The 20815-nt window shown below is 41.4% G+C and overlaps 1 protein-coding gene across 1 annotated transcript in view; it reads left to right on the top strand.

Moving 5' to 3' along the window:
* The first annotated feature begins 16281 nt into the window (after positions 1–16281).
* Positions 16282–20815, top strand: part of NELL2 (neural EGFL like 2) — a 648388-nt gene continuing 643854 nt past the window's right edge. Inside the window, exon 1 of the mRNA XM_033959423.1 lies at positions 16282–16610. The gene's annotated coding sequence lies outside the window, so the exon portion shown is untranslated. The remainder of the gene's footprint in view (positions 16611–20815) is intronic.

Here is a 20815-nt window from a genome sequence, read left to right as displayed (position 1 = left end):
TAGCCTTTCACATACAGAACGGAGTCCAGACAGCATGCCACATAACATAAAACATGGATTGTGAGATTCTGGAAAACATCAAAGGTTGATTCGTCACTGACCAAAGGAGCTCCCAGTTGATATCATTTATGGGTGTTGATAGCATCATCTTCCAGTGTTTCATAGATTGGGGAAAAAAGGTATAATGATGATCTCGTAGAATATGATAGAAGATAGAAATAGCTTTACCTCCTGAGAGAACTAACTTGCACCAATGCTGAACAGTGTTCATAGAGGCCTTGTCATCAAGATGGAGTGTAACATTTGAAATGTAAGGCATTAGAAGAAGCCATTGAGAGTAACATTGATGAAGAAGTGGATATTTGGTACATAATGAGGAGAAAAGTATGATCGAATCTGGGGTTATCAATTGATCTACCGACCAAAGTCCAGCCCTTTGCCACTTTTTCCCCCCAAAAGGTTTGCCATTACATTTAAGTTTGGAATTATTCCAGATAGACATACCAGGACTATCATAAAAAGAGATATCAGCTGCAGCATCCAGACTGCACAAAGCCTGTTGCGTTGTACTCAGTAAGATATATTTCCTTAATTGTTTAGGAATATACACAGTGGTAAGAACAAAAACAGGGGATGGAGTACAGATGAAGTGTTCCATCTCGAGCCATGAGGGAGAATCATGCAAGGGTATCTTTTGAAGCCAGTGAGTGCCATATTTAGCCAGAGAGGCAGTGTAATATAAATAAAAGTCAGGTAGGTTCATACCCCCATGAATCTTTGAGGCTTTCAATTTAGTAAGAGCTATTCTAGGTTTTTTATTATTCCAAATGAATCCAGAAAGTTTTTTGTTAATCCATAGGAATAGTGATCTTTTACATTGAGATGGAAGCATGGATAGAATATATGTGATCTGAGGAGCTAATGTCATCTTAATAGATGCAATTCTACCCCACCAGGACAGGAAGAGAGGGGACATAGAAACATAGAAATAGATGGCAGATAAGGGCCGTCTGCCCACCCCAATGACCCTCCCCTACCTTTCTCTGTGAATAGATCCCACGTGTCTATCCCATTTGGCCTTAAAATCAGGCACGCTGCTGGCCTCAATAACCTGAAGTGGAAGACTATTCCAGCGATCAACCACCCTTTCAGTGAAAAAGAATTTCCTAGTGTCCCCATGCAGTTTCCCGCCCCTGATTTTCCATGGATGCCCCCTTGTTGCCGCAGGACCCTTGAAAAAGAAGATATCTTCTTCCACCTCGATGCGGCCCGTGAGATACTTGAATGTCTCGATCATGTCACCCCTCTCTCTGCGTTCCTCGAGTGAGTACAGCTGCAACTTATCCAGCCGTTCCTCGTACGGGAAATCCTTGAGTCCCGAGACCATCCGGGTGGCCATTCTCTGGACCGACTCCAGTCTCAGCATATCCTTACGGTAATGCGGCCTCCAGAATTGCACACAGTATTCCAGGTGAGGCCTTACCATGGATCTATACAATGGCATAATGATTTCAGGCTTACAGCTGACGAAACTCCTGCGTATGCAACCTATGATTTGCCTTGCCTTGGATGAAGCTTGCTCCACTTGATTGGCAATATTCATGTTCTCACTGACGATCACCCCTAAGTCTCGTTCTGCTGGACCATTTAGAAGTTGTCTGGGTTATCAATCATTTAATTTTAGATACATTTAGTTCCATGACAAAGGAGGGGTCTTTGTGAATTAAGATGCCCAGGTATTTAATAGCATTGTTGGACCATTTGAATGGAAAATGGGACAGTTCAGAGAGGGTTATGAGATCATTTAAAGGGAAGATTTCCGATTGTTCTCAGTTAACTAGATAACTCGAGAGCAGGGAGTATTCTGAGACTATGTCAATGAGAGCAGGTAGAGAGTTGATAGGATCACGAATAAAAAGAAGGATGTCATCTGCATATGCAGCAAGTTTGATTTGTCTAGAAGTGGAGGTAATGCCCTTAACAGAAGTACATTGCCTGATTGCGGCTAGGAGAGGCTCAAGAGCTAAGTTGAATAGTAAACGTGAAAGAGGTCACCCTTGCCGAGTACCTCTATGCAGGGAAAATTTGTGTGAGAAGGAGTTATTGATCAGGATACGGGAGGAGGGTTGCCAATAGAGAGTTTTGATCCAGTTAGTGAAATAGGAACCAAAATTGTACCATCTAACTCGAAGCAGGAAAGGCCACTCAACACGGTGAAATGCTTTCTCAGCGTCAATGGCCAAACCAACCGCAGGATCTTGAACAGATTTGACATGTACATTAACGTGATGGAACACAGAGGATTTCTAATTAGAAAATAAGTGGTATAAATTAAAGAACTAAGGACGGTACTGGGCAGCCTTGTATGGTCTGTGTCCCCTATATGGTGATTTGGTGTAAGATGGGCTGGGGAGGGCATTAATGGGAACTCCAGTAACTTGGAACATGAGGATGTTATTGGCCAGACTTTACGGTAGGTATCCTGCAAACAATAGGATGGTTGGATAGGCTGGAGTGAGATTGGAAGGCAACTCCAGCAGTTGGAACCTAGGACAGGTGGACTTTATTTCTATGGCCCAGAAATATCAAAGAAAAGAGACAAGATAATTTAATCATGAATTTATAATGTGTATAACTAATGGGCAGACTGGATGGACTGTTCAGGTCTTTATCTGCCATCATTTACTATGTTACTAACTCCCCTTTTACAAAAGAGCGGAAGAGATTTATAGCTCCAGCTGGTGTGCTCAATGCTTCTTTGAGCATTATAGCAGTGCAGAGCATTCAGCGTGCTGGCTGCTGCTAAAAACCTCTTCTGCGGGGTATGTTAAGCAATTTTTAACAACATTTCAAGAACTCTCTTGATATAAGAAAGATAGGTAATCACTATATGATAAAGAAGAAGCAAAAGGATACAATACAATAATATAAGAGGGCTGATTGAAAAGTAATGAGACGTAGACCATAGAAATATGCCTGGCACTGGCCTTACTTCCCAACTTTTGGAGTAACCAACTAAACACCACTCCTACCCATCATAACATATCAACAGCCATGAAATCCAACAGCCATGAAATCATTTAAGTTTTGTTTTGATTTCATCCTCTCTCTATATAGTGAACGTCTGAATTTATCCTGTACATTTTTGAATGTTTATGACTCAACTCCCTGTACCTTTCTAGTTATCTCTCCCCTCCACTTTTCCAGATTTCCCATGGACCATGAATATAAAGTGGTAACAGTGAACTGCGCATTTACTTTCTAACTCCGCAGCTACATACTTGGATAATTGCTGTATTTTCAATAACTTGAAAACAAGATTGTTACAATGCTTCAGTTGAGCAACGCTCTAGAGCAGGGGTGCCCACACTTTTTGGGCTTGCGAGCTACTTTTAAAATGATCAAGTCAAAATGATCTACCAACAATAAAATTAAAAAAAAAACCCCACAAAGCACACTGAAAGGCAGAGAAAATGTTAATTATCATTCACATTCCGGGGTTTTTTTCCAAAGAGGTCAAGACAGATGACTCTATGCAATGTCACCTCAGTAACAATCATACAAAAATAGACAAATATACCCCCTCCCTTTTTACTAAATCGTGATAGCAGTTTTTAGTGCAGGGAGCTGCGCTGAATGCCCGGCGCTGCTCTCGATGCTCATAGGCTTCCTGCGCTACAAAACGCTATTGCGGTTTAGTAAAAGGGAGCCATAGTGCAAAATATAGATATAAATTCTCAAAACAGACACATTTTGATCACTAAATTGAAAATAAAATCATTTTTCCCACCTTTGTTGTCTGGTGATTTCATGAGTCTCTGGTTGCACTTCCTTCTTCTGACTGTGCATCCAATATTTCTTCCCTTCTTTCAGTCTCCTGTATGCTTCCTCTCCTCCAGACCTCATTCTCTCCCCCAACTTTTTCTTTCTTTCTCCCTGCCCCCTTCTTTCTTTCTGTCTCCCTGCCTCCCTTTCTTTCTCTCTCTCTCTCCATGCCCCCTTTCTTTCTGTCTCCTTGTTCACCCTTTCTTTTTGTTTCCCTTCTTTCTTTGTCTTGCTGTCCCCCCTTCTTTCTGTCTCCCTGCCTGCCCCCTTTCTTTCTTTCTTTCTCCCTGCCCTCCCCCAAGCCACTAGGTTTGCCGCCGCTGCTGCCATTGGGGAACAGGCCCCAAAGCCACTAGGTTTGCCAATGCCGCCGCCATCGGGGAACAGGCACTCAAGCCACCGGCGTCCCAATCTCTTCCTGCAGAAATGTTGTGCTGACCAGAATTCCGCTCCCCAATGTCAATTCTGACGTCAGAGAGGAGGTTCCGGGCCAGCCAGCCGGCGATTGGCTGGCTCAGAACTTCCTCTCCGACGTCAGAATTGACATCGGGGAGAGGAATGCTGGCCGGTCCGACACTTCTGCAGGGAGAGCTTGGGGCAGCAGTGGGAGACATCGGGGAGAGGAAGGCTGATTGGCCTGGTAGATCGGGACAGCAACACGAGTCTATCACGGAGCCCGGGATGGGCTCTGCAATCAACTTGTGTTGCCTTCCCGATCTACCTGTTGATCGCGATCGACGTATTGGGTACCCCTGCTTTAGAGACTGTTACAATGCTTCAGTTGAGCAGCACGAATGGAATCACAAGGAATATTGGCAGCAGAACAGGAGTCAACAATATTCTTCAGAAAAATATGAAAATGGGAGAAGATATCCCTTGCAAAGAATCCAAGGGATAGTAAACCGGATGTTTGTTACTATTGTGGTCAACCAGGACACCTCTTCCGGTGGAAACTTGGAAACTTCTGCAGAACTAGGTTAGAAGACTTAGAACATCATAACATTCAAAAGTCTGCAAGATTTGAAAGTCCGGATAGGGAGTTATATGTAAGCCCTGAGAGTCTGCAGGAACTGAGCCTGTCTGGAAAGGTGTGAACAAAGCCCAAGTTCTGAAAGGTGGTACCATGTTTATGAGAATGGTGTTTTCATTAGAGCTGAGAAAATGCCTCACAGTCAAGATAGAGGCATGGTAGAACTTGACTACCAGTTGGAAAGAAAGCGACGAGTGGAAGAATGGTACCAGGAAATGCAGAGGCAAGCTGCAATAAGTGAGAGGCTCCTCCACCTCCCTTTTGGAAGTGACAAAAAGGTACTCAAACTGACCAGATGATCACTGGAGGGATTAAGGGATGACCACTCACTCTGCCCCAGTGGTCACTGATCCCCCTCCTACTCCCCCCTAAAACTGAATAAAACAGTGCATACCTGTCTCTAGAAGATCAGCATCTGGCATAAGAAATCCTAGTAGAGCATCACACAGTTGTCTTAAGTAGCCAGATGTGTGGGCTAGTGACCCATAGAAAGGAGGAGCCAGACCCATAAGGCCCTTTAACCACATCTATGATGTCAAGTATGAGCCCATCAAAACCCACCAAAACCCTACTATACTGCCATATAGGTGGCATTGACTGGCATTAATACATTTTTAGAATTCTGTTGTAAAACCACAGGGATGTGTCATGGTGTATTTAATTTAAAATAACAGAAATATTTATCTATCTTCTAAGATTATAGTCTCCCTTTTACTAAGCCACTGGAATGAGTGCTGCTTGGCAAATGCTCCGATGCCCATTCAATCCCTATGAGTGTCAGAGCATTTAAAGTGTCAGCCTACTTTATCGGGCTTAGTAAAAGAGGGAATAGTGTATGTTTTAGCCAAAATAATGTGGTGGTTCCATACACCAATATCTGTACATTATGGATAAAAATGAAATAAATATGTTCCACAAGATGGCGCTCTTGCCTTTTACATAACAAAATGAAAACCATGAATGCCTAATTTGCAACTAAAGGACTTCAGGACATATACTTGTATATTACATATAGTCTTTTCTGATACAATGGACAGGTATTCTTCATAATCAAATTGTCTAGTAGGTTTCTGGTAGACAATTTGATTAGAAAAATATGTAATGATATCTTTGGTTGATTAGAAGAATATAAATCATTGACTGTGTTGGAACTGAGGCATTTAAAATGAGTTTATTCTTAAATGCTATATATTCTGATACATTAGGGCTCTGTCCAGTAGACATTGAATATGTCCAAAGAATATGTATCATTTTATAGTACAAAGACACTAAATTCAGCAAGAAATTGAAGCCTGAGACCATTAGTAAAAGGTAAAAACACCAGGCTGTGAATATGGCTCATATAAATTACTATCCTTGTTTCTAGGTCATTATCCCTTAAACAATCAGATGAGTAATTTCTACTCCAAAAGACTTCATGAGATTAAAGAAATATAAACAAAGATGAAATAACTACCCCATGGATCAGATGTAGTTTGTGAACCATATTTTCATTTAAAAATTCATAGCTATGTTCAAATAGTAGCTGTTAAACACGTGGAGGGGCATAATCGAAAGGGACGTCTAAGTTTGTTTATGTCCATCTCGCAAGTCGTCCAAAGTTAAAAAGAGCTTAAGACACATTTTCGAAAGATATGTCCAACTTTTTTTTCGTTTTGAAAATCGTCTAATTATACGTCCTACTGATCTGATCATCCAAACCACTAAATTGTCCATCTTTATACCACATTTCCATCCAACTTTCCGTCCAAGTCCAAAACGCCTAGAACAAGCCCTGTTAGATGTGGGAGAAGTCTGCAAAGTGATGGACTGCACACCCAGATATGCCACCTAAATAGTGGGGTACCTTACAGGGCACTGCTGTGAACTTCACAAAAAGGGTGCCATGGCTTCTCCTCACTATAGCTCCCTTATAGGTCATGGTGAGCCCCCCAAACCACCTCCAGCATCCCCTAGACCCACTTATCTACCACCCCAATAGCCCTTATGGCTGCAGGAGCCACTTATATACCAGTAAAAAAGGGTTTTGGGGGTGTATAGGACAGTGCACATGTTTCAGTATCAATGCAGTGATTACAGGGGCTTATGGGCATGGGTCCTTTTCTCAATGGGTCCCTAACCCACCCCCAAGACAACTTAAGCTGCCTCTGGGCTGTACGACTAGGCTTTCCTATGCCAGGTGGCCAGGTGATGATGGTCTGGAGGCTGAAATTTAAAGTTGTGAATAAAATTTTTATGGGGGTGGTGATCACTGGGGTAGTGTATGAGGGTCTGTGTTATGTGTTTTCAGTGCTTATCTGGTGAGTTTAGGTGGTTTTTTGTGACTTAGGCCATGTTTTACATGGTCTAAGTCACAACATCCAAGTTCCGTCTAGGCTCTGTTGTTAAACTTTCGGTTATACATGCTGTACGACTAAGTCTAAGCCGGCCCACGTCCCGCCCAACTCCCACCCTCGACACGCCTCCAGAAACGCCCCGTTTAGCTTTGAACATTGAGTGGCACTATGAAGGCCTAGGTCGTTTAAAAATACGTGCAAAACCCCGTTTTATTATTGGCTCTTGGATGTTTTTGAGAAATGTTCGTCCAAGTGCCGACTTAGGCCGGTTTTTGGAACATAAGAACATAAGAAGTTGCCTCCACTGGGTCAGACCGAGGTCCATCTCGCCCAGTGGTCCGCTCCCGCGGCGGCCCATCAGGTCTGCGACCTGTGAAGTGGTTTCTGACCACTTTTATAACCTACCTCAAGTTCTATCTGTACCCCTCTATCCCTTTATCCTACAGGAACCTATCCAAACCCTTCTTGAACCCCTGTACAGAGTTCTGGCCTATCACTTCCTCCGGAAGCGCATTCCATGTGTCCACCACCCTCTGCGTAAAAAAGAACTTTCTAGCATTTGTTCTAAACCTGTCCCCTTTCAATTTCTCTGAGTGACCCCTAGTGCTTGTGGCTCCCCTCAGTTTGAAGAATCTGTCCTTATTTACTCTCTCTGGATGTTTTTCTCTTTTGATTATGAGCCCCTTAGTGTAACTACATTGCTGTGTGCAAACCAATTAGCATGTATTTTCTGCAGGAACCCTTGCCGTCTAGAAAATAGGTAGCAGTAGATAATGGCCATGCACTGATTTGGTCAATAATTCAGAAAATGTGGCCATTTAGGTTTAGGATGGGCTGAGGAGGGCTTCGATGGGAACTCCACTAATTTGGAGCATGAGGACAGTGCTGGGCAGATTTTATGGGCTGTATCCTGCAAATGACAAGATGGTTTGGATAGACTGGGGAATGAGCTTCAACGGCAACTTTAGTTGCTGGAACCTAAGGACAGTGTGGGGCGAAACTTCTACAGTCCATGTCCCAGAAATATCAAAGAAGAAAAAGACAATTTAATCATGAATTTATAATATGTATGACTATTGGGCAGACTAGATGGACCATTCAAATCTTTATCTGTTGTCAATTACTATGTTACTATGATTCGAGCCTCAACTACATTATTTGCATTTGACCAAATAGTGGTTTAAATTCTAATATGAATAATCCGAGGGTCTACTATGCTAAATCCTACTGAAATAAAAACTTCACCTCTGATGTCGTGTCGCAACTTTTAGTATTTGTTATGTTAAAGCTCAATGCCCATTGTTTGTATTCTGCAAAATAATTATGTGTATTTGGCCGAATAGTACAATATGCTTTCAATACAGCTCTCATAAGCTCATTCTTCGAAATGCCTCAATTCCAACATAGGGCTAGATTCACTAAGCAAATCGATCATGTACCGATCGGTTTGCGACCCCTTTGCGACCTGATTTTACTCTGGCCCTATTCACTTACCTCTCTGCCAATACGATTCCGATCCGCACATACAAATGAGGGGAACGGCATGCAAAGTAGGCAGGGATGCGATTCATAAAACAAATTTCGCAATCCAACTGGGATGGCCGATCAACCCAAGAAGCGACTGCTGGGGACCAGTCGCAAACATCCTTTCCGACTCTCCAGCTCCATTGTCGCCCTGCTCTCTGCACGCCCTGCTCTCTGCTGTCCTGAATCTCTCCTGCCTGCTGCCCCGATGCTCTGCCCCGAATCTGTCCTGCCTGTTGCTCCGATGCTCTGCCCCAAATCTGCCCTGCTTGCCACTCCGATGCTCTGCCCCGAATCTGTCCTGCCTGCTCTGCCCCAAATATCTCCTGCCTGCCGCCATGAATTGCCACCCTGCTCTCTTCTGAATCACTGCCCTGCTCTTCCCCCGAACCTCTCCTGCCCTTCCCCGCACTGCTAGCCCATGGTTTTAACCCATGGGTTTAAAGCGGGTTAAAACTACGGACTCGCTGGGCTACTAAAAGTAAAAAGTTAAAGTTAAAAAGTAGTGCCTCAGAGGAGTCTTAGATGCATACACAGACCATCTACAGATGGTCTGCGCATGCATCGGGATCGCACACTAGCGATCCGTGTCAGCAGATGGGGGCGTTCCTCCGATCACCCCCATTAAAATATTACTGGTTTGTGAATCCATTGGACCTGCCCAGATCGGTCACGATTGGGCAGGTTAGTGAATCTAGCCCATAGTTGGCGATTTATATTCTTCTAATCAACTAGTGGACAAGCGCTAATGATTAGAGTATGATAAATGATAACATGCTTATTGTATTCCTATGGACTTCTTAGCAGATAATGAGTGCTAATCATTTGCATGTGCTAAATTCATTAGTGCACCTTGGTGCACTAATGAATGCCTACATATCTTTATATAATAGACTGTGAAGAGGCATCTTTTCACTCTTTACACAAAGGCAACATTTAATAAAATTGCCCTCATGGTGTCCTGCAAAAAAGGAATGCACAATGCCAGTTTTAGGTTCATAACAGCCATGAGGTGCATGCAAAGTGTCATGTATTTTATGGACTGTACAGCCTGAAGTGTGCTGTTCTTATACCAAGATTAATTTATATTCACCATTCCTAATCCTGCCATTCTAAAGTGCTGATTTCTCTGAAATCAATTACATAAATGAGGTTTGGACCTAGCCACTCCAATGGAACTAATTTGCAAGAGAGAGAAATGGTTTTATAACTAAGGCAAGTAAAAACTGGCTTGGTGTAGTTAAGAACTTATCCCCAAAGGCAATTTAATGTAGAAGGGTCCTAAAGACTTCCACAACATCTCCAGTGTTTCCAAATTGATGTTAATAATAAAAATACTAATCAGTCAATATTCAGCCAATGGCAGTCAGTGTTTAAAAAAACACCTGACTGCCATAAGTAGTATTAGCCCTGGATATTCAGTGCTGAATCATGTCCAGGCACCATGGCCTGGCACTGAATATTCAGGATTAATTTCTTATGTATTTGCCACTGGACCATATGTGGGTCCAATGAAGATTGCCGTCTGGACCCCTGATTCTGATTCCCCCTACCTACCACTCCCCAGAATATCCCAAAGCCCCCCTCATATCCTCCCTTCCGTCCTCCAGAAGCACATCTTTCTCTTCCAATTCTGATCTCCTTCCTCTCCCCCAATGCGGCAAGATCCCCCAAGTGCATACCCATTTCTCTCACTCAACTCATGATAGGCCCACCAGGCCTACAGAAAGTCTTACATGTTTCAATGGGGGTGATGGGAGCAGGAGCCCAGAATCTAAGTGAATGCTTTGTCTGCTAAATGCTTCTTTTTCATGTGTACAAAAATAATCCATCTGGAAAAATTGCCCCTGAAAGAGTTAATGGAAGCTGTGTGACCTTGGCCAAGCTTCTCCTTATGTTCAGGTCTGAAGGATCTTGGCAGTGAATAAAATGTGTGCATTTATATGGGTGAAGGGTTTGTGAGTATACTTGTGGATGGGATGTCTATGTGTGCTCCTTCTCCTTTATGCTCCAAATATTATTTTTCAGGTTGAGACAAATATTTTCATTTTTGGCTAAATATCCTATGAATATCTCCTTCAGACTTCCTTATTGAGTAAAACAATTCCTGCAGTTTTCTCCCAGAAATTATTTGGTTGCTTCAAGGTCTAGGAGAACACTTTCAGACTATGAAAACAAGGGATTCAGTACTGCAGCGAGGGAAAGAAAAGTGGCATACACAAGAATTGCCTGGTTTTACATGAAAGAGCAGCAATGCTCAAATTGCTTAGGCCTGCACAAAAGTCAGGCACCAGTGATAGCATAATTATGTCTGCTGGGAATAAAGCTCTGATGGATTATATAAAAGGGATGGAGCCCTAGTTAATTCAGTGTACTGAATCCCCAGATTTCTCTCAATAGCCCTAGTTACCAATGTTCAAAACCAAGCTCTTCAGTTTCATGTATGTCTATACCACAACTGCTGTTCAGCTGAGTTCTTAAAGTTATGTGAGCTTTATTTCCTTCTTTATTTTCTAGATTCTTGGAATCTAGTAAGGTTTGTGTAAAGGTTGAAAAGCATCTTAAACAGCTCACTATGATAATGTAAATTATTTTCTGTTTACACTATGCAGTGTATCTTGGGTCAGATGAATATGCATGAGGGCAATTATATTTTTAGGCACTAAGGATGCGACTATTTGACTCTTATTCTACCATGTTTCCCAGAGAATAAGACACTGTTATATTAATTTTGGGTCCCAAAAATGCACTAGAGCTTATTTTTGGGGATGTCATTTTTTTTGGTGTACAACGATCATCTCTTACCCATCCCCTTGTGCAGCATCTTTCTATACCTCCCTCCCATCCCCTCAGTGCAGCAGAACCCCGAAGACATCACCAACTCATCCCCCTGTGCAGCATCTTTCCATCTCTCCCTACCATCCCCTCGTACAGCAGACCTTCCCACCGTGAGGCCGAAATACCTCCGTTCCAAACAGCAGCAGTGGCAGCACTGAATAGGCTGCTTTGCGGCCTTCCCCGCCGGGGGCCTTCCCTGTGCTGCGGGGAAGGCCTCGAAGCAGCCTGATCAGTGCTGCCGCCGCCGCTGTTTGGAATGGAGGTAAGTTGGCCTCACGGTGGGAGGGTCTGCAGGGTTCTACTGCACGGGATGGGAAGGAGGGATGGAAAGATGCATGGCAAGTGGATGGGTGAGAGGGGAGGAAAGATGCTGCACATTTGGGGGAGGGGGGCGGAAAGCATTGCCGTCGGTGAATTGGGAAGTATTGAGGATATTTGGGAGGGGCTTCGGGGATTGATCCAACTAGGGCTTATACATTTCTTCCCCCAAATTAAACATTTACTAAGAAATAATTTTTCAGAAGAAGTATACATGGAGAGCAAGGAAAAGTGAGCAAATAACATAGGAAGCACTGATACAGGCACAGGAACCTGTAAAAGGTCCTGTAAGAAGGAAGCCAGCATCTTCCAAAAGGCTGAATCATGGCAGTCCCTCACAACTCCAGATACCATGGATATAAGAGTTAACATCTACAGAACAACACACACAGAGCTGAGTGCCAATACAGCCCATATAATAAGCCTGACTTTGGGAAACATAAGCCCGCAAGACTGTGCGATAGTGACATTCTCGTAATTCAGCATTATAGACCAGGCCAGCTGTACGTTTCAATACCTTTAACAAAAAATTTCCCCCCAGGCCCCTGCCCAAGTCACGCTGCCAAGCTTCAGGACAGACTTAAAGATCACAATATGTATACTTTAGAGGAAAGGTGGGAGAGGGGAGATATGATAGAGACGTTTAAATGCCTACATGGCATAAATGCGCATATGTTGGGTCTCTTTCATTTGAAAGGAAGCTCTGGAATGAGAGGGCATAGGATGAAGTTAAGAGGTAATAGGCTCCAGAGTAATTTAAAGAAATACTTTTTTACAGAAAGGGTGGTAGATGCGTGGATCAATCTTCCGGAAGAGGAGGTGGAGACAGAGACTGTGTCTGAATTCAAGAAGGTGTGGGATAGGCACATAGGATATCTTAGAGAGAGGAATTAATAATGGTTACTGTGGATGGGCAGACTGGATGGGCCATTTGGCCTTTATCTGCCATCATGTTTCTATATTTCTTTGTTTTAGGCGCCATTTATAGAATCAGTACCTAAGTTTATATAATAGCGCCCAAGTGCAGTTGTGCATGTAATTACAAATTAGTGCCAATTAACACCACTTAAAGTTTCTACTACGAACTGACGAATTAAATGCTCCGATGCTCATAGAATTCCTATGTGCGTCAGATCATGTACCTCGCCAGCCCGTGGTAGTAACCTCTACTACCATTTAGTAAAAAGAAGCCCTTAGTAAACATTACAACATAATTGTACCTAAGACGTACTGGGTTCATGACCTCAAAGAACTGTGGAGAATGAAGAGTTTGTGATCACCTCGACATTCTCATTTTGACCAATACAGAGCTGGATTCAAGGGCATAGCAGTAAAAGAGAAAAATACCAGAATGACATTGATCGTAGAGGTACTCTGTGTACATACAAACCAACCAAAACAGTGAACCAGAACTCTTCCAATCCTGTAATATGAAATGACGAAAATTGGGGAAAAGACCTCATACATCTGGTTTTTGGCCAGTGATTGATGTCAACCCACTTGAGCTGAAACCTGAGTAACTACACTACAAAGTTGACATTTAATTGCTGAGAGAGCCCTGGGTGTCTGAGGTCTTTTCCTCCATTTTCATTATTTCATTATTACTAGAGTGGGAGAATTCTGATCCACTGTTTTATCCGGTTTGTACGAGGGCTGATTGAAAAGTAACAAGACTGTTTAAAAAATAATATAAAAAAAAATTCAGAATTATAAGACTCCACAGGATCTGAATAACATTCTTTTTCAAAGTAGTGTCCTTCACATTCAATACATTTTTTGAATCATTTCAAAAACGATTCACAGTCGTGCAGTAGACTGTTTTACACCATCACTGCTTTGCAATGGATGGCCTCCCAGAATGCACTTCATCAGTCACTCATGTGTTACTCTCTTTGACGTGCTTTCTCCACCATATGCTTGTCATAACGTTTCATTACCACTCTTTCTAAGTTTAGCACAAAATTCAGTCACACACCTTTGGCGTTCTCTCACAGACATGTCTTCCTCATCTGCCATGACAAAATGTACAAGTTCTTCCTCTTGCTGTGATCCAACAATGAAGAATATGGCAGTTCAACTACAGATTCAGAAACATCGATGTATGAGCTTCACAAGAAGTAACACAGTGTTGCCACGTCTACTTCTTGGAAAGAAAATCAGCCCTTTGATGTATCTGGAGTTCTTGTGGCTTTTTCCCCTAATTTGGGTTGTTAATTTATCATAGAGGTGTCAGACCTAAGTGATTACTGTATAAAACATGTGGAGACAGAACATATCTTGAAGTACCAAGAAATGCAGTCCAAGACCAAGGAAATGTAGCAGAAAGATACAGAAATATTTCCCATCAGTTTGGATGCCACAGACTTGACTAAAAATAATTTCCAAGCATACCTGCATACATTGCCTATACATGATACTTCATAAGAAGAGGGAAGCAATTAGTACTACTATGAGTGTTAATAATAAATATGAGAGACTGAAATCATACTCCACATGCCCTGGTTTAGGAAAGAGGGCCTTTTGGAGACATTGTCCCTGAGAGAAACAGTGTTTTCCACCAATTCCTGCACTGGAGAATGTGAAAGGCACTGGAGGCAGTCAGCCCATAACTCAGCTCTTGCAAAACATGAAAACATGGAGGACCATTTTCAATAGGATATCTTAATCTGAGTTTAGACATTTTGGGAAAGACATCCAAAAATCCAGTAGTGAAAATGTTCATTTTCAAAACTACAATATGTTTATCTTTTTTTGTTCGAACATAACCTGCTAGACCTCTTGAGCTAGCAAGAAGTCTATAATTTTTTTCTAAAAATGTCCTCCTAGACTTCTTGGCCTAGTAAGTCATCTATCTTTTTTGGCCATTTTCAAAAAAATAGGACATCTAGATGAAATGTGTTTAAAAAAAAGCCATTTACATATAGGAGGGGGGTGGGGCAGCATTTTTAATGGACTGGGGCACCTTAGAGGGCACTGCTTTGAACTTCACATAAAGGATGTTAGGTATACATCTCACTATAATTCCCTTATAATGTATGGTGAGCCCTCCAAAACTATCTCAAAACCTACTATGCCTACCTGTCCACCATCCCAGTAGTCCCTATGGCTGCAGGTGTCACCTATATGACAATACAGTAGGATTTTGGTGGATTCACACTTTCCACCATAAATGTAGTGGTTAGAGTGGGATATGGGCCTGGGTGCTCCTCTCTGTAGTTCATTACTCTGCCCACCAGGCTACTCCAGACACCTGCTTACTGCTCTGCTAGGATTTCCCTTACCAAGTGGGATTTATTAACTGCCTTTTCATGAAGAGTTTCACCCAAAGCAGTTTACAATACATTGAAGAGTAATCAGATATTTTTAAGCATTTTTCCCTATCTGCCACAGTAGGCTTACAATCTAATTGTGGTAGTTGGGCAATGGAGGGTTAAGTTATTTGCCCAGAATCACAGGAAGTAGGCTAGGATTGAACTCACAACCTTAGGGTGCTGAGATAGCAACTCTAACCACTAGGCTGCTCCTCCCCTCATACCAGCATATTAGCACATGGGTGCACATAGGTGTGTAGATGCCAATATTCCAATGCACTGTTCGACAGCATGGTGCCCAAATGTGACGGTGTGTTTGGATTGACAGTGGGCACCAACTTTGGCGGAATCTGGGTGGAGCATGTGCGGGGCATAGAGTTACACATGTAAATGACAGAATGTTGGGTTTTTGGGGGGGTTTTTTTTAGCAACCTATACTCCTGGCGGAATTCTGCACAAAAAAATTCAAAATTCTGTGCAAAAAAAAAAAAAATCCAAATTCTGCACACAAAATTTACAAATTCTGTAAAATTCTACAAGTTTGTTTGACAACATTTAAACAATATTTGGCTAATTATCATCCAGAATTTCAGTACAATTCAGTATTTTCATTAAATTATACTAGGGAAAGCAAAGAGCCAGCATTTCTCTCACCCCTGCCCCCCAGCCAGAATCTCTCATACCCCTGTGCCCCCCAGCCAGAATCTCTCTCACTTCTGTTCCCCCAGCCACATCTTTCACCCCGTCCCCATCCATCTCTCTCACCTCTGCCCCCCCAGCCAGAATTTCTCATTCTTACCCCTGTCCCTCCCCAGCCAGCATCCTTCACTCTCTCCCCATTGTCCCTGATTCAGCATTTCTGTCCACTACCTTTGCAACGCTGATGCCAGTTAATGGCAATCTGCTGCCAGCTCAGCAAGCTTCCATCTACCATAGTCCTGCCAAAAAAGAGGAAGTGAAAATACAGAGAGCTCTAGAATCTTGTGGGATAGATAAGTGCAGTTCCACAAGTCATTAGTGTACTTTGTTCTCCTTTTTGCTGAAAAAACAGGAAGTGACATCATTGAGTATAGGACCGCAGTAGAGGGAAGCCTGCAGAGCCCACACAGGCTGCCTGAAGATGTTGCCAGCAGCGATTCGGGCCGCAGCGAGTGACTGCTGATCCAACACCAAAATCTGTGCAGACCTCAGGTATTTCTCTCAGCCAGCATATTTCACACTCTCCCCATTGTTCCCAATCCAGCATTCCTGTCCACTACCTCTGTGACGGCAATTCCAGTTAATGGCAACCTGCTGCTGGCTCTGCAGGCTTCCCTCTACCGTGGATCCGCTAAAGAGAAAGGAAGTGACATCATTGAGGTTGGGATCGCAGTAAAGGGAAGCCGACAGTGAGTGATGTCCCGACACCAAAATCTGCAAAGACCATGGGTAATTCTGCATATCCAATTTAAAATTTACTTTCTTTTCAATCTTCAACCATTGTAATTCATCTAGAAGAGGAGTAATCCGGTCATATTTTTTTTTTTGCTCTAAAAATCAAACGCACAGCTGATTGCAGCAATATTTAAATTACAGCTTGTTTTTTAAATTCAGTATAACACCAATAAGCCCACTTGGATTACCAAAACAAATTTAATTTTTTTGTTTATTCAGCTGTAAGAAATTACTGGCTGCCCAATTATCCACTAACATAATTAACTTTTGAATAAATCTTAAAGCTTCCTCCAGATTATCCAATGCTGGATTTAAGATAGTAATATCATCAGCATAAGATAAAATAAAAATGCCTAAATTAGTCAATCATCCACCCAGAGCTCATATACAAATTTAAAAAAAAACCCAAAACAAAGGAGACACAGGTGACCCTTGAGGAACACCACAATTTATACTCCAATACTCTGAATTTACATTAATTCCTTTAACATAATACCTTCTTGTCCTTAAAAACCTGAAAACCAATTCAACACCTTTCCACCTAATCCAATAGCACTGAAACAATAATGTCTGTTTTCCAAAACTCATACCCCTCTTTTACGAAACTGCATGGGGAGTAGCACAAACAATTCAGTGCGGCTCCCCGCGCTAGAACCTGCTATCGCAGTTTCGTAAAAGGAGGCCATAGTCTTTCTTATCTCAGAAACTAAAATTAATAAAAGAGTTTCTGTACTATGGAGCAGTTGAAAACAATGTTGTATAGGGTGCAGGACCCTTAGAAGATATATAATCAACAAACTGTTGATACAACATAAATCACCAGCAATTCCTAATTCTTCATTACATATACCATAATCTAGCAGTTCCTTTGGAACTTAGTTCAAAAAAGACATCCTAATCCTCTCTACTTTAGATTGAAAAAATCTTGCCATCTTATGCTATGGAAATAACAGATTTAGGGCTCATTTTACTAAAGTGCGCTAACGTTTTTAGCGCACGTAGGATATTACTGTGCGCTACGTGGCTAGAACTAACGCCAGCTCAATGTTGACATTAAGGTCTAGTGCGTGCGGCAATTCAGCGCATGCTATTCCGCGCGTTAATGCCCTAACGCAGCTTAGTAAAAGGAGCCCTTAAACTTAGTTCTGTAAAAATTTGAAAAATGGTCTCATTTTTGTTTTCTGACTGTTTAATTCTTTTTTCATAATACTCCTTTTTCATTTCATTCAATTTAATTTTATACTCTTTAAATTTCCCTTTCCATTCTAAAAACTCTCTTCTTCCTTCATTTTCCACCATTTCCTCTCCAACCTTCCTCATGTTCTTTGAAGTTCTTCCCAGAACCTTATCAAACCAAGGAGAGATCTTTTTCCTCTCAATTTTCCTCTCTTTAATTGGCACAATTCTATCTAAAGCAGTTACAACCGAGTTATTCCAGTACTCTATCATAGTTCTAACACTAATACTTCCTTTCTTCTCTTTTAACTCTCCATTACATTGAGCTAAAATTGATCTCTACCAATTTTCCCATGTCCCAACATTTTATTTTAAAACTGATTTTTATTTTTCAACAATTTAGGAGCTTTTAGAAAGAAGTCTAATAAATAATGGTCTGACCATGCCACTTGCTCCCAACAAACCTGGTCTACCAATGGACTCCCCCTTTCATTAGACATATATCCCACAAAATCTAAAGTATGGGTAACAGAAATAGGTCCCATTCTAAAATTTAAATTCTAAAAACTATATAAAATGTAATGAGCTAATCTCATCAGTTTTCTCTAAATGCAAATTTCATTCTTCCAATAAAATCTTGCCCCCTTGATATAATAACAGCAGACAATCTCTTAAGTGTGTTATTCAGGTGTCTCATTTGTGGAATTTGCTACTGACAGTCCAAAATAAAGTGAGGTTTTAAAATATATCCTTGATGTGATGTAGAATCAATATTAGTATTCATTTTTAATGTTTAATACCCAGTCTGAACAAGCAGGTCAAGGCGGTTTACAAAATTAGTATGTGTAAGCATGAAATCTTTTGGTGGTCCTCAGAGTTTTCTTGTATTCACACTGAAGCCCTTTACTTGAAAAAGGTTGGAGCCCACTTCTCTAAAGAAAAGTAAGCACCTACTTTCCTTTATAAAATAGGCCCCATATAGGCATCTTCTTGGCACCTAAATATAGTTGTCCCTTGATAAAATAGCACCCCCCCATCTATGTGACTTCTTTATACTTTCTGTTCCTACATATAGGGCTCCTTTTACTAAGCGCTTATCACGTGCTGAATTGCCGCACACGCTAGACCTTAACGCCAGCATTGATCTGGTGTTAGTTCTAGCCGTGTAGCATGGGTTTAGCGCGTACTAAAATCCTGCGTGCGCTAAAAACGCTATCACAGCTTAGTAAAAGGAGCCGTTAAATTCTGGTCTCTTTCAGTAGGAAAACTGCCACGGTGTGAATTACCTTAAGTAATCATGTTGCTACAGAAACAAATATTTTATTAGGTTTGGTCGTATGCATGTCTTCTCTCTCTTCTCGTTTCCCATCTCCTATTCCACAATCAAGTCACTTTAGATGACAGTTCTTTCTGCACTGCTGCAACCCTTTGTTTGAAATGACCACTGAATGTCTTTACAGATCGTTGATTATTTCTAATCATGATCCGATCATGTGTGCTTGCCAGTTTTCTGAAATACATGCCTTCCTTCCCTCAGGGCAGGAGAGCTTTTGGAGATGAGAAAAATTGCATACATGTGTACATGCAGGGATCCTACATATACTCCTCTTCAAATGTGGCATAAGTCATTCAATGCAAAAAGTATGAAGAAGTGTGTTATACTGGAGAGACAATCCAGATTCTAAAGAAAAGAATCAGTTTACACAGACATCATATTAATCATCACCATGTCAAACAGGAAGTGACCTTTGTGGGACAGCGCTTTACAAAACCAGAACACTGTGTTAATGATGTTATGATGAGAATATTAAAAGGACATTTTAAGACAATCTAGGAACATAAGACCTTTGAAGTCAAAATGATAAAATATTTTGACACCCACCTGACAGGATGTAACGAAGATCTGGGCTTTCTATCACATTGCTTTGTCTCACTCTTATATCACCCATCCATCTCTCCCTGTCTTTCACCTACCCATCTCTCTCTGTTTCCATCTTACTCACCTCTATTCTCTTCCTGTGAGACTGTCATTGGAATGCTTTATGTTTTAATTATATATTCACAAAAACTGCAAATAGAAACACATATAATGGAGTCTCAATTATATTTCAACGGTGGAAGTCAAGTGCACTAAAAGTCTGTGAATAGAATTACTGTCACAAAGTCTTTATACTTTATAAAGTCAGGATTTTATTGAGATGACTCTTTATTGATGTGTCCTGACACGGACTGTGTTTCGGCTATGTAGAGCCTTCCTCAGGGGCCATGTGGTCAACAAACAAAAGTTTAAATCATTCGATGAGCTTACAAACGAAAGTAAATGATATATAGCTCAATTCATAAGTGTTAAAACATAGTGAATGAAAGCAGCTGAACACCGTCGTTATATGTTGACCACAAGTCCCCTGCATAGCTGAAACATGGCTTGTGTCAGGTCACATCAATAAAGAGTCATCTCAATAAAGCCTCCTAAAAGGTAAAATACTACTGTATACTGTTTAATATGTTTGATTGTAATCTACCTTGAAGTTAAAACAGGAAAATCAAATAATAACAATAATAAAAATATATATATAGTAAAACCTTGGTTTGTGAGCATAATTGTTCCAGAAGTATGCTTTAATCCAAAGCACTTGTATATCAAGCAAATTTCCCCATAGGAAATAATGGAAACTCATGACGATTCGTTCCACAACCCCAAAACTTTAATACAAAATACTATACGTACTTGTATTGCAAGACCTCACTCATTTAGATCAGTCACTAAACTCCCGCATCGTCAGAGAGAAAGAACCATCGGCTCAGTTGGGATGTGTGTACTGTATACTATATGTGCTTGTATTGCAAGACATTGCTTGTATATCAAGTTAAAATTTAATAAAATGTTTTGCTTGTCTTGCAAAACACTTGCCAACCAAGTTACTTGCAATCCCAAGTTTTACTGTACATTTAACTGTACAGTAGTAAAATGAGCCTGCCAGTCCACAGATGGCACAGTTACTCTACCTAATAACTACTGAATA

Source organism: Geotrypetes seraphini, chromosome 9 (assembly GCF_902459505.1).
Source record: "Geotrypetes seraphini chromosome 9, aGeoSer1.1, whole genome shotgun sequence".
NCBI classification, from domain to species: domain Eukaryota; kingdom Metazoa; phylum Chordata; class Amphibia; order Gymnophiona; family Dermophiidae; genus Geotrypetes; species Geotrypetes seraphini.
This window is presented reverse-complemented; position numbering and strand designations above follow the sequence as displayed.